The sequence below is a fragment of the Mustela nivalis genome (assembly GCF_964662115.1).
Source record: "Mustela nivalis genome assembly, chromosome: 12".
NCBI classification, from domain to species: Eukaryota; Metazoa; Chordata; class Mammalia; order Carnivora; family Mustelidae; genus Mustela; species Mustela nivalis.
Genome location: NC_139031.1, coordinates 80,882,379 through 80,896,329, shown reverse-complemented (window position 1 = coordinate 80,896,329; position 13,951 = coordinate 80,882,379). Strand labels below are relative to the sequence as shown.

The 13,951-nt window shown below is 36.1% G+C and overlaps 1 protein-coding gene across 7 annotated transcripts in view; it reads right to left on the bottom strand.

The window, feature by feature from the left end:
• The window catches only part of MAGI2 (membrane associated guanylate kinase, WW and PDZ domain containing 2), a 1,346,145-nt gene that overhangs the window by 1,109,028 nt on the left and 223,166 nt on the right, over positions 1 to 13,951 (bottom strand). The window lies entirely within an intron of this gene.

The window sequence follows — 13,951 nt, the reverse complement described above, 5'->3', positions numbered from 1 at the left end:
TTAATTAATGAGTTAATTCTTTAAAAGATAACAAAGCATACTAGGAAATGTAAGTCATTCCTTCTGTACTAGGAGAAAGTTTTTTGTTTGCTTTGTTTGTTTGTTCTAGAGAGAGATAGTGGGGCAAATGGAGAAGGAGAGAATCTTAAGCAGGCACCACACCAGCACAGAGCCCAAGGCCAGTCTTGATCTTAGAACCCTGAGATGAAGACCTGAGCTGAAATCAAGAGTCAGATGCTCAACCAACTGAGCAGCCACCCAAGTGTCTCTGGTTACTTGTTATTGTGCATGAATGTGGGGGATATTGGGATGCCCCCCTGAAACATCACTTTAAGGAAGGACTTGCTATCTCAGGAAGAGTAATAACCTGAACCGTGCCCAAGGTCCTGTCCCTTCCTGGGAGTGGCCCACATGTACTGGCTGACCCAGCGGGTATTATGAAGCCCTCCCCATCACAGCCTGATTTAGGAGGATTCTGAAGAGATATTCTAAGTCCAGAGCATCCAGTGGGGTTGGGTCCACACTACAGTTTGACCCTTTCTCCTCTGCTTAGTCTTTCTTCCTGCCCCTCCATTCCACATGTGTTGATCTCAAGAACATATCTTCATAAACCTCCTACAAGGTAAACTCAACTTAGAATCACAACCCAATCAGGGGCAATAAATTACTAGTATGGATACAGGCTGGGCTGGCCACATCTTGGATATATTTTTTATTTTAATAGGTCATAAAATTAAAGAATAAAAATGTAAAAGTAGTGGTATAGATTCATTAATAGAAAAGCATTTAAAAAACAAGCTTACCTTGAAACATTACAGATTTGCCTTGGACCATTAGTCATTAATGGTTATCTATTTACAATTTTATAAAATATCATTATCAGTACTTATGAGAATATGTCTGTAACTTATTTTGTAACATGTCAGTAAAATAATTTTAAAGAAAACAACCTGTGTTAGTGTCAAGCCTTGGAGCAGTGTTAATAAAATGATTGATACCCTGAATGTGCTGATTTTGCTACCTTCCTTGATTGCAGTCAGGAGCTGATTCTGACCCGTGGGTTCCACTGCTCTCTTCCACATGCAGTAAATGATCATGGACGTTTAAGCGAACTGAACCTTGATTCTGACATGTTTCACAACACTTCCAATGATGCTGAATCAGAAAGCAGCTCTTAAAACCTGCTAACTCAAGATGCTAGTCTTTGAATTGAAGCTATCTGCTGCCCTCTGTAGATAACTAGAGATGAACATGCAAAGTCCCTAATTAGTAATGTTCAGTTTCTCAGAGTTATTTTTGTTGTGTAAACTTGATAGAATAATAGACTAAATGGGGGGATAATTCAACTAAAGAAGAATTAAGAATCTTTTCTTATAATCTTTTTGGTATTAATACCCAAAATTAAGACTACACAGTTGAAACACTGTAAGAAAAAATGAAAATGTAACACATGCACAAACATACACATACCTACACACTCACACACTACACATTTTACACTAAGTTTTTTTAATCTTTTTTGATTTTTCATTATTCTATATATTAGTCACACTTAAAAGTTGTTGAATTATAGCAGAAAATGCCTTCTGATTAAAAACATATGCTAGCTATTCTATTTTTTTATAGGCTTAATTTTTAGACCACTTTTAGGTTCACAGCAAAATGTGAAGGCAGAGAGATTTCCCTTATACTCCCTGCACCCACAAGTTCTATTTTCACATAGTACTTTTCCTAACTTTTTGTATGAGGCTCACTGTTGTTTTCATCTTTTTTATTGTTGCAATTCATTTGTAAGAAAAGTCACTATTTCAACCATTCGGATTTGACTCAAACTTATTTTCCTGAGCATTCTACTCACCCAAGGAGTAGAGCTCTGTGGGGGATATTAAAATGGCAGTGATAGTGACAACAAACAGATGAGTGTTTCCCATGAGTAAGACACTGTAGCACATACTTTGTATATGTGAAGCACTTAATCTTTGCAAATATTAACATCTGATTTTGTAGAACTTTTTGTGGAATAATTTTGCTGAGAATAGTATTATTAGAGTCCCATCATCATCTCTTCATTAACACAAACTGCTTTTCTTAGGGCATGGGAAAGGTCAGTTCTTTTTTGTAATGCCTGTTATTCTGTAGTGAGTAAGTGGTTTTACTCCTATATAGGTTATCTGTACTTTAAGTTCATCTATGACTTCTTGTGTTTTAGGTAGTATGTTTAAGAATTCTTCCCAAGAGATAATCAACCCCTATATTCATAGCTTCTCTCTCTAAATATAAGCTAGCTTTTAATCATGTCTTTAAAGTAGTGGTTATGTCTTTATAAAAATAACATCCCCAAAGTCCTACATTATTGGCCTTCTCTGTTTCCATTAAATCTCTCGTCAGTGTACTTCTCACATCTTGTACCAGTTACAAGGAAACTTGACTTTGACTTTGTTTTTATGGACTGAACTCACACTTAGATTACTGCACATAGTAACATATTACGATAATCAGTGAAAACAGGAGATACTTCCTAGCCCTGATGTTATGAATTAAGATCTAGGAAAAAGCTGGGTAAAGGAGAATGAAAAGTTGCATAGGTACAACAGATATTCAGAATAAGTGTATCCAGACAAAAGACTGAAAAATAGGTTTAGGTAAATGTAAATAAAGAATCACCTTTATAAAGCAAGTTCCATGTACTTAAAAGTATTAGATCCAAACTCTTCATAAAACTTGGCAACTAAAAGTACGGACATCATAGCTCTTTCTTCAAATTATTTTCAAAATAACAGCAAAAGCCCATAAACTACATTCAATACAAGACAAAGCATTGACTTTTTTTTCCCTCATGTGACTAACTCAAGGCTCTACTCAGTAAGAGAAAAAAAATTTTTTTGAAGGAGTTACATCAGTAAGTTATTAATTAACTAAACACCTACTTTTTAAAGCCCATTTTGTGCCAGGTACCATTTTAGGCATGGAGTTAACTCAACAAACAAAACAAACAAAAATCCCTATCTTCATGATATTACATTACATCTTGTCACAGCATCCTAGTGGAGGGAGAAAGAACATAAGCTTATAAATAGCTAGAATGTCATTTAGTGGAGAAAAGTTAATCAGGGAAAAAGAATTGGGTATGAGTATGTGTCTGACTGTGTGTATGACTGGAATTTTCATTAGGATGGCCAGGGAAAAGCATACTGGTAAGACTTGAGAAGTAAGGAAGTGTCATCAGTGTTGCCACTCAACATTTCTTTAGATTTGTAACTTGCAAAAGGTGGTTATCAAATCAGTCGTTTTTATAGCCAACAACATGGCTATTATACTATTACACGGCAGGTATTCAATGGTGTTTGCTAAATGAATTGATTAATCAATGAATGCATCAATCAATTTAGACACATCATTCCATTTCCAAGAAATGAGTCTGCCTTAAAACAAAAGATAAATATTATACATGATGAATGTGATAATAGGTGAGGATATGCAAAGAACCACATAGCATTGAAACATGCTCAAGGACAGGTATTTTGAAGATAATAAGACTAACTAAGAAAGAGAACCCTGCTAATTGGAACCTTCCTAAGCCAGTAGGGACTAAGAAACATTGTTGGACACTCGATGGTAATGGAATTAAAATAATCAGTCCTAAATTCACAGTGAAAACTTACTAATGACCCATTAGCCTGTACCTTAGAACACAGTACTGGTACTAATTTAAATGTGTCCTTTTATAGAAATGTCAGATCCAAACTGATGTCATTTTATCTCTTTTTTGATAGTGAATTTTCTCATCTTAAAAGGCCAGAGGTAATAAATGTGTGTGTGCGTGTCCTACACTCATGGACATACAAGCCAAACATTAACATACATAATTACATCATTTGTGCCATTTCTTTTCCAAATGCCTCAAAGGCTAGCTCTATTTATCTGGGACAAAACACATAACCATATAGCTGTGAAAAAATATAGTTGTGAAAAAATATGACTACATGATACCAGAATCTCTAATTGTTAACGGAAATGTAATTTATTAAATCATTTAGATATTTAGTTTATACTACAACAAAGACCTAAATATTTTGAAATATGAAGTTCTTAACACTATTATCATTGGTAAAAAGGACTGAGACTATATTTGTTCTAAAGAAGCAGTAATTTCTCCCAAGATAAATGTTAATATTTGGAAGGGATTGCAATTAGAATGGAGCTTAAGTAACCAGAGGAATACCTCAGTGTCTACTATTGGGAAACTGGGGGCATAAATGAGAGTAAGATATGGGCTATTAGTGAAGAAAGTATTTTATAGGAACTGATTTGATCTGCCTGCTTTGATTTTCAACATAATGAATAAAGCACTGTAATGCCTTTAAAATTTATATAAGTTTAGTTATGAAATTTTAATATTGGCAACAGTATTATTTTACTCAATGTCATTAAGGTTAACCTTCTGTTTCTAATTCAATAAAGCAAAATTTATCAAAGCTTACTTTATAGTTCTTCAAAAAGTAGTCTGTTGATGGTGATTTCTCTCTCTATTGGCAGCATCTTGAGTGGAACTAGTAAGAAATCACATCAATCCATACAAGGAAAAATACTACCAATTTAAGTATCCATTCTTACCTTAGTCTTTACTTCCCATCCATCTACAATTCATACTTATCCCTGAATCTCCAAGGAACTACACCATATGTTGGTGTGTATGGAATTAGAAGACATGTCTCTAATTCTATGCAACATTTTTTTTTCTCTGCCAACAATATATTATCTAAAGATTTTTAAATATTGATTATTCTAGACATCAAAGTAGTTGATAAATCTTAAATGTGTTTTCACTTGAGTGGAAATTTTCTAAAAATCTCCATTTTACTAATAACTTTAAAGGACTTATGGTTGAAACTATATGACATCAAATTTATAGAAAAGAAAATCATGCAAATAAATGTGCATGGTTGTGTTTCACAGATATACACATATCATTAGCCCATTTTTTTCCTTCCTACAAAGGATTCTTTAGAGATTATCACTGTTCCACTGGGAAAAAAAAAAAGTGAAGGATGGAGATTCAGAAGACCTAAACTTCCAGAAAACAATAAAGTCATGCAAAGAGATTTGGATTTTTTTTTTAAATGAATATATACATAACATTTTGGAATAAGCTTCTACTAAAAGCATTGTTAGGGGATTGCCACTGCACAAAAGAGAAAAAGAACTGAAAGAGAATTGTGGATTAAGATTCATAAAACATCAGCTGTTGTCCCAGTTCTGCTTGCAATTCAGTTTGGGGGAATTCACTTAACTACTTAACAATTTTATTCCTGATTTGTTAAATAATGAGGATATAATATACAATCTCTGAGGTCCCTTTCAGATCTAAGAAGTACTAATATTCTAAGTTGTCAGAATTATCACCTTTCTTTTGTAGGGAGTTTATATATTTTAAAGTTTAAATAAGCAATGTACTGGAGCACCGGGGTGGTTCTGTCGGGTCAGCATCTGCCTTCAGCTCAGGTCATGATCCCGGGTCCTGGGATCGAGTCCAAAGTCAGACTTCCTACTCATATGGGAGTCTGCATCTCTCTCTCTCTCTCTCAAATAAATAAATAAAATCTTTTTTTAAGATAATAAAAAAAATAAGTAAGCAATGTATTAACAATGGTTAGAGAATGTTAGATCAATATAAAGGGAAAAAATAACAAAATAATAGATATCCTATTACTAGCCAACTATAGCTATTACTGGTATGTGGACTCTTCCGTATTTGTGTTATTCAAAACAATAACAAGACTCTCTACCTTATTTTTCTTCATAAACACAATATACCAAACACCTTTGTACGTTACTTCCATGTATAGATTAGGATAATTTTATTTATTTATTTACTTAAATATTTTACTTATTTATTTATTTGTCAGAGAGAGGCACATGCAAGCAGGGGGAGCAGCCAACAGAGGCAGACAAAGAAGCAGGCTCCCTGCTGCGTAAGGAGCTCAATGTGCGGCTCAATCCCAGGACTCGGGGATCCTGGGGGATCCTGACTGAGTGGAAGGCCGATGCTTAGCCAACTGAACCACGCAGCCATCCCTAGGATAATTTTGAGTACTTCATTTGTATACACAAAATATATTTACTCAATCCCCTTTCTCTTGGAGTTTTAGATTGTTTCTAATTTTGTTATTATAAACAAACTGATGAATAACATTGTAGAGTTAAGAGTAAAGAAATTGACTAATTTCTTTATTTCCTTGGTACAAATGCACAGATTGGGGATTATTTAGTCAGAAAGTGGGTATTTCTTTTTAGTAATGTGATATATCTTGACAAATCATCATACAGGAATTTTACCCTGACAGAGTTGCACAAGTGGAATAACAGAGGGCTCGTTTTCTCAAAGCAAAGACAATCCTGGGAGCCTTATTGCTGTTAATCTTTGTTATTTTGATAGGCAAAAATGGTACCTTACTCTCATTTCAACATTAACTTATTTGATAACTAATGGGAACAAATGTGTCACTACATGGTCTGGGCCACTTCTACTTTTTTTCTTTTTTTAAGTAAAATTTTTTTGTATGTGCTTTAGCTCATTAAAAAAAAATTGACAGACTTTATATTTTATAGCAGTTTTAGGGTACAGAAAAATTGAGCAGAAGTTACAGAGTTCTCATATACCTCCTCTCTTACCCCACCACCCAGTTTACTTATTATTAAAATTTTGCCATATGGTATATTTGTTATAACTGATAAACTAATATTGATACATTATTTGCTAAAGTTCATAGTTTAAAGTTTACTCTTTGTCATGTATATAGTACTGTATTAGATTTTCTTTTTGTCATGATTTTATTAACATTTTCTTTTTTCTAGTTTACTTTTTATTTTATTTATTTATTTATTTATTTATTTATTTTTTTGCTTTTAAATTTTTTATTTTTTATAAACATATATTTTTATCCCCAGGGGTACAGGTCTGTGAATCACCAGGTTTACACACTTCACAGCACTCACCAAATCACATACCCTCCCCAATGTCCATAATCCCACCCCCTTCTCCCAAACCCCCTCCCCCCAGCAACCCTCAGTTTGTTTTGTGAGATTAAGAGTCACTTATGTTTGTCTCCCTCCCAATCCCATCTTGTTTCATTTATTCTTCTTCTACCCACTTAAGCCTCCATGTTGCATCACCACTTCCTCATATCAGGGAGATCATATGATAGTTTACTTTTTATATTAGTATAATTAATGTAATAAATTTATTAATGTAATAAATTATACTAACATACAAAACATATTAATCTATGTATATCTCTGTTAGCTATGCATAAATATGTTAAGATTAGTCTTTCATCTACCTGTATCTTAGAACAAGGCCTCCATCACTTCTCTATTTAACATAGTAAACCCTCCACATATTCAGCCTTTCTTTTTTTTTAATTATCTATTTATTTGAGAGAGTGAGAAAGAGAGCTCAGAAGCAGGGAGAAGGACAGGAAGAGAGAGAAGCAGATGTCCAGTTGAGCAGGGAGACTGATGCTAAGCTTGATCCCACAGCCCAGAATCACAACTTGAGCCAAAGGCACAAGCCCAACCAACTAAGCCACCCAGGTGCCCCCTTCTGTGCCTTATTTTTTGCCATAGCACTTACCACCACCGCACATGATTTAAGTTTTACTCCCTTATTCATTGAATGCTTCCCACAACTGGTGTAAATTCCATGAGGTCAAGTATGTTTATCTGTTTTGCTCTCTGCTGTATATGGAGAACTTAAAACAGTACCTGACACATATTAGACACTCAATAAATACTTGTTGAATAAACAAATACGATTCTGTATTTATAAAGATGAATAAAAAAAGACAGACTCTGGCGAAACCTGGGTGGTACAGTCGGTTAAGTTTCTGACTCTTGGTTTCGGCTCCGAGCTCCATCTCAGGGTTGTGAGATGGAGCTTCTCATTGGGTGACGTGCTCAGCTTGGAGTCAGCTTGGATTTCTCTCTCCCTCTCCCTCTGCTTTTCCCCTCCCCTCCACTCTCTCTCTCCCAAACAAATAAACTTTTTTTTTTTTTTTAAATAAAGACTGACTCTGCCTTTATAGAATTTACAACATAGTGAGGAGATAGACACAAAACAGAGAAAGAAAGAAATATGCTGTGAGGAGCACTGGGTGTTATACTTAATTAATGCATCACTGAGCACTGCATCAAGGACTAATTATGTACTATACAGTGGCTAATGGAACATAATAAAAAAATTTTAAAAAATACATGTATAACTATGAATATTAAACAATATGCAGGAAGGAGCTGCAATTCTTCAATAACAGAGTCTGGGGGATATGTGGGATTGTACTTTTTTTTTTTAAAGATTTTATTTATTTATTTGGCAGAGATCACAAGTAGGCTGAGAGGCAGGCGGGCCGGTGGGGGAGGGGGAAGCAGGCTCCCGGCTGAGCAGAGAGCCCAATGGGGGCTCGACCCCAGGACTCAGAGATCATGACCTGAGCCAAAGGCAGAGGCTTAACTCACTGAGCTCCCCAGGTGCCCCTGTGGGATTGTACTTCTATACAGTGACTAGGAAATGCCTCTCTGAAAATGATCATCCAAGCAGAGAGAGAAATATGTGTGTCAGTCCGAAGGCAAGAAACAGATAGATGGAGTCTAGGAAAATATAAGAAGATAGGCGTGTGGCTGAAGCATCACCGGAGAGAGAAGGGGACAAGCCTTACAAGAGAGAAGAGAGAGAAGCCTTACAAACCATAGTGAGGAGTTTGGAATTTATTCAAAGTATAATGGATAACAACTGAAAAGATTTAACCAGGGATTAAAATGATTGGATTTATATTTTTAAGAGCTCTTTGTGTTTGCTTTGTGAAGAATGTATTGGGGACCAGGGGGAAAAGAGAAGAAATGGCAAGAGCAGTTAGGGAGCTCTCATAGTAGGCAAGTAATAATGACTGCCTGGCACACAATGAAGGGAGAGGATCTGCAAGTAGATTGGAAATATATTTTGGATGTACAATCTATAGGACTTAGTGAGTAACTGAATATCGGAGATGAGGAGGATGTCAGAATTAAGGACGCTCCTCCGGTTTCTGGCTTCTGGTTAAGCAAATGAATCCACAATAGTACAATTTACCAAGAAAGGGAAAACTGGGGACTGGGGGAAGGTGGGGTGGTAGTGAAATCAGATCTTAAATATTAAACCATCTTTACATTCACAAAATAAATTCTGCTTATCCATGACATTTTATGTACGGTTTGATTCTTAGGCTTATTTTTAATTTGAATTTATAATACGAAGTTCCTCTATTGAGGCATTATCCATGAAAGCTGGCTTACGATATGGTTTCGAGAAACAACCTCCTATAAGGACCTTGATGATACAAATCCAAGAATGCGTTGGAGACAGTGGTCGGGAGTTCTCACAACTCCTGACTTCTCACAACTTCCGAGTTCTCACAACTCTCACAACTGTGCTACTTATCATGTTAATAAAGCAGACCATCCTATGGCCCTGACAAACCCTATTTACCTCAAAATCGGAGAAGGAGGCAATATTCTTAGTTCCTGAGCTACAGTGTTTTGTAGCAACAAAACCACAACTATTATGCTTGTTCTCCTGCTGCCAATGGTGGGCCCATCCTTAATATGATAAACCAGATGTTTGGTGTCTCATGTCTGTAGTCTAACATGTTACCCAATTGTGTAATATGCACTGAAACAAGATGAGGCAAATATTGAATTCTAAAACCATACTGAATTCTAAAGCCATATACTAAGGCTCACAATTCAGTTTCTAGAACATAAGTATAAATACAGGCAGTTTCAGTAGAGCATAAATAAGATGTCTCTAAAGTTTGAAACTAAAAATTTTACAGGATTGGCCTTTCTGGGATTATTAGAGTTCACATTCTACTTTTGTCTAAGTCAGAGGAGTAGTTTCAATTAAAAATAACACTTAACAGTGGTCTTGGTCAATAGAGAAGGAGAGTGGTTTTATCAAAGTCTGACTTTAGTGATTAATTTTAACCTTTGACTAATTGCTTTGCTCTCCCTTAAGTTTACTTTTTTCTGAAGGCTATCCTGGGCATATTTATTTTTAGTATTCCTGTGCTTATGTAGGTACCAAATACTTACACCACCTCTTAAAAAAGTGCTATGAAAATACTTACCAGCATCTTTCAGGAGTTGTTTTCCCTGTTTCACCTTGCTTACTAGGAGGGAGAGAGAAAGCACCTAGACTTTCTCTGTTGAAGCCCTCATAAAGCACACGTCAAGGGTTCCTGAGCCAGCCTTCTAGGCATGCAGCCTGTGAAGCAGCACACTGGCCCCAGCTCAAACGGTCCCCAGCCTTGCTCTAGTGCTCTTCTGCAGTCATCTTAAAGTTGTCAATAATTTCATCTTTGAATTTATGTTTTATAACTGCAGTCTGGTGGGACAGTGGAACATGGTGTAAGCCAAGGAAATATGTGTAATATGCGTGTCTGTCACTCACTCGTTGCTGCCGCATTCACACCCAGGACTCATGATGCCCTCTGGAGCACACAATTCCAGTGAAGTTATAGTAGTGGGAGTTCAGCAAGACTCAAAGGGAGAGTATATGGTAAATGTGTTATGTCAATGGCTGAGTAAGTAAGGGAATTCTGACGGCCCAGATAGGTCATAGTTTCCGTATAAACCAGAATTTGTTTTGAACGCAGAAAGAAGGCAATGGTATTCTAAGGAATACCAATGAACGACGGAGGAGCCTTATTGCAGCCCTTCTCACTTGCATCACTTACATTTAGCAGCTGATCACTTATGCTGAAAATGATATAAAAGTAAAGGTAAAGATAGGGCAATATATAGTTCTTTTTCCTTTTAGTCCTTCCACATCAAATAAGCTTAAAGTAAAGGTTATGGGTAGGATGTGTATATATCAAGAAGTAAAATACAAACAGAAGAGTTAATTTTGTGCAGCATTTCCACTATTCTGATAAGAATGAAATACATATGCATGTATGAGTTCCAAGATATCAATTATGTAATTTCTGTGATTCTGCATACTAGTTAAATGGTCCTATATTTGCATTTAAAACTAACTATGTACAATGTAAAGATGAAATGGTAAAATCCATACTAATAATTTAAAATTTTAACTCGGTACAACATTAAATAGCAAATTAAAAAAATAACACAAAACACGTGATAAGTCAAAAGAGGGACAGAGGAAGAAGATAAAACAGCATTATATTTTAGCATATTTAACAACACCTTTGTCCCCCTATTTTGCCTCTTTGTTTCTGAAAATGTTGGATGAGGGAAGGAATTGGGAAAGAGCTCTGACATGCCATCTCAAATGAGTCTTACTCCTTAATTGATCAGCTGGAAAATGTGGTGTGTGTGTGTGTGTGTGTGTGTTTTCTCTAAGAGCTAGTGTTCTACCTAGGATACTTAACTTGGAAAAGGTCATTTCTTAAATGGTATTCAGATGGTAGGAAAGTTGAAATGACCTCGTAAGAGTAAGCCATTTATCCTTTTCTTGCTGACAAGATAGGCCTCAAAAGCATTTATCACCTCTTTATTACTGAAAAAATGTTGAATGTCAAAAGGGGGACAATTTTGTAGAAGATTCTGGTTTTATCATTTCATTGTAGATTTTAAGAAAAACCAAAAAGCTATGATTATTCTTCCATCCAATTAAACGCCCACCAAAATGACATAAATCTTTAAAAAGTGTTTTATTCTTTTTTGAAAAGCCTGGTGCTCTACTAGGAAATGTTGATTTTGTTACTTTCTAACTTGTGGGAACCAGTTTGGTTATTTACTGTTTTTTTTTTCCTAAGCAATCATAAATGTAACAACTGTTTAAGAGCAGAGATAGTCATGAATTTTAATGTATACACTGGGTGTTTTAAAAGATGAAGAGCTAATTCCAATAGGAGTAGACTGAATTATTTACGTAGGTTGTATTGATTACTTCTGGAATCAGTATTTTCTCTTTGGCTCCAGCAGTTAAATTCTTTTGCCACATTTAATCTAGTTTAAAGGTTTTTTGCACAACTTCCTGTTTGTGTCCCATAATTTAATATTTTCTTTCATAATTAAAAAAAAGGGCAGCCATTGAAATCTTCACTGAATATTAGGGAGTAGAAATGATGAAGTTTTAGAATATAAGTGAGGTCCAGAGCCATCGACCAAGAAAGAATTCCTGAGATGTCTTTGGTGCAAAATGGTGGTTTATGAAAGCATGGGGACAGGACCTGTGGGCAGATGGCATTGGTGGGGAGGGGGGGCAGGTAAGGAAGAGGGAGTTTCAAAAGAACTTTCATATGCTAAAGAGGACCTATAAGATATGGAGGCCTTGCCATTGTCAAATTAAGGTAGTTTTCCCCTCTAGCAAGGTATTAACATTAATATAGTTGGGAGATTCCTAGAAGGGTGTCACAACTTCCCACCCAGAATGGGTTGGGGGGGGGCAGGTTGCAGGGTGTCAGCTTCTGCTTTATCTTCAGTCAGCCTTCTGTTCCCTCATCAGAAAGAATCAGGATTGTTATGTCTTCAGTCTGAGGAATACTTGAGAAAAGAAACAGAAAGTATCCTGCACACAATGGATAACTGTTTGCTACAGTAAAGGTTATGAAAATTAATGGAGAGATCCAAATGCCTTTTAATGGCACATCGATGAGAAACATCCTATTAAATTTTCAATTCATGTTATGAACAAAAATGAAGAGGTTGTAACATCTTTTAGTAAGATATGCCCAAACTTCATCTAGAAGAACCTCTTAGGTAATTAGTAATATAGGGCTAAATATTAGAAAGCCTTTGGACCTAATGACTTCTTTCAATCTTTCTAATTCTTTTATTTTATGACTCCACTACTACTTTCCCTGAAAAGATAATTAACAACAACTGGGAATCTGATTTACTGACATTGTTCTTGGTGGGCGAGAGAGAAGATTCAGTCACCTAGCAATCAAAACAATGTGGCCAGATGTTCTGCATCAACTAACTACCAACACATTTAAACAGCTATCACTGAGTAATATGGTGGTAATGAAAGCATCTCTTACAGACGAAAATCAGATGTGCACGCATCCTGACATCTGTGATGTTCATTCCATCAACTGAGCTTTTAATGACAATTAACTGCATTTTTCACATGCTGAAAATTGCTCCCTTGTTACAAGGTAATAGGGCCATATTCCCAGAAAGCCAGAACATACAGGGAAAAAAAGCACACAAAACCTTGTAATATAGAACACTTTTGGTGAAATGGTGTTGTTAAAAGGATACATTTATATTTTGGAATTAAAAGCAAATAATTTTTGTTTATTTTTGAAATGCAAAAGGGAATCAGTTAACAGTTCCCACTGCAATGAGAAAATGGGGAATGGGGGTCCACTGTCCTTCTGTAGAAGAGCAACAGTCTTGCCCTAATACTTTAGAAGCGCTAAACTGTGGGGTACCTGTGTGGCTCAGTAGGTTGAGCCTCTGCATTCAGCTCAGGTCATGATCTCAGGGTCCTGGGATTGAGCCCCACATTGGGCTCTCTGCTCAGCAGAGAGCCTGCTCCCCCCATCCCCCGGCTCTGCTTACTCATGATATTTCTCTTTGTCAAATAAATAAAATTTTTTTTTAAAAAGTGCTAAACCGGGCACTCACATTGTTTATTGTTTACTCTGTTGCCTTTCTGAGCATTTCTCCTTTATGAACTCTTTCAGTAAAAGCCATATTAAATGAATAATCCTCAACCTGGGGGCACCTGGGTGGCTCAGTGGTTAAGCCGCTGCCTTCGGCTCAGGTCATGATCTCAGGGTCCTGGGATCGAGTCCCGCATCGGGCTCTTTGCTCAGCAGGGAGCCTGCTTCCTCCTCTCTCTCTCTCTCTCTGCCTGCCTCTCTGCCTACTTGTGATTTCTCTGTCAAATAAAAATAAATAAATAAAATCTTTAAAAAAAAAAAAAAAATAATCCTCAACC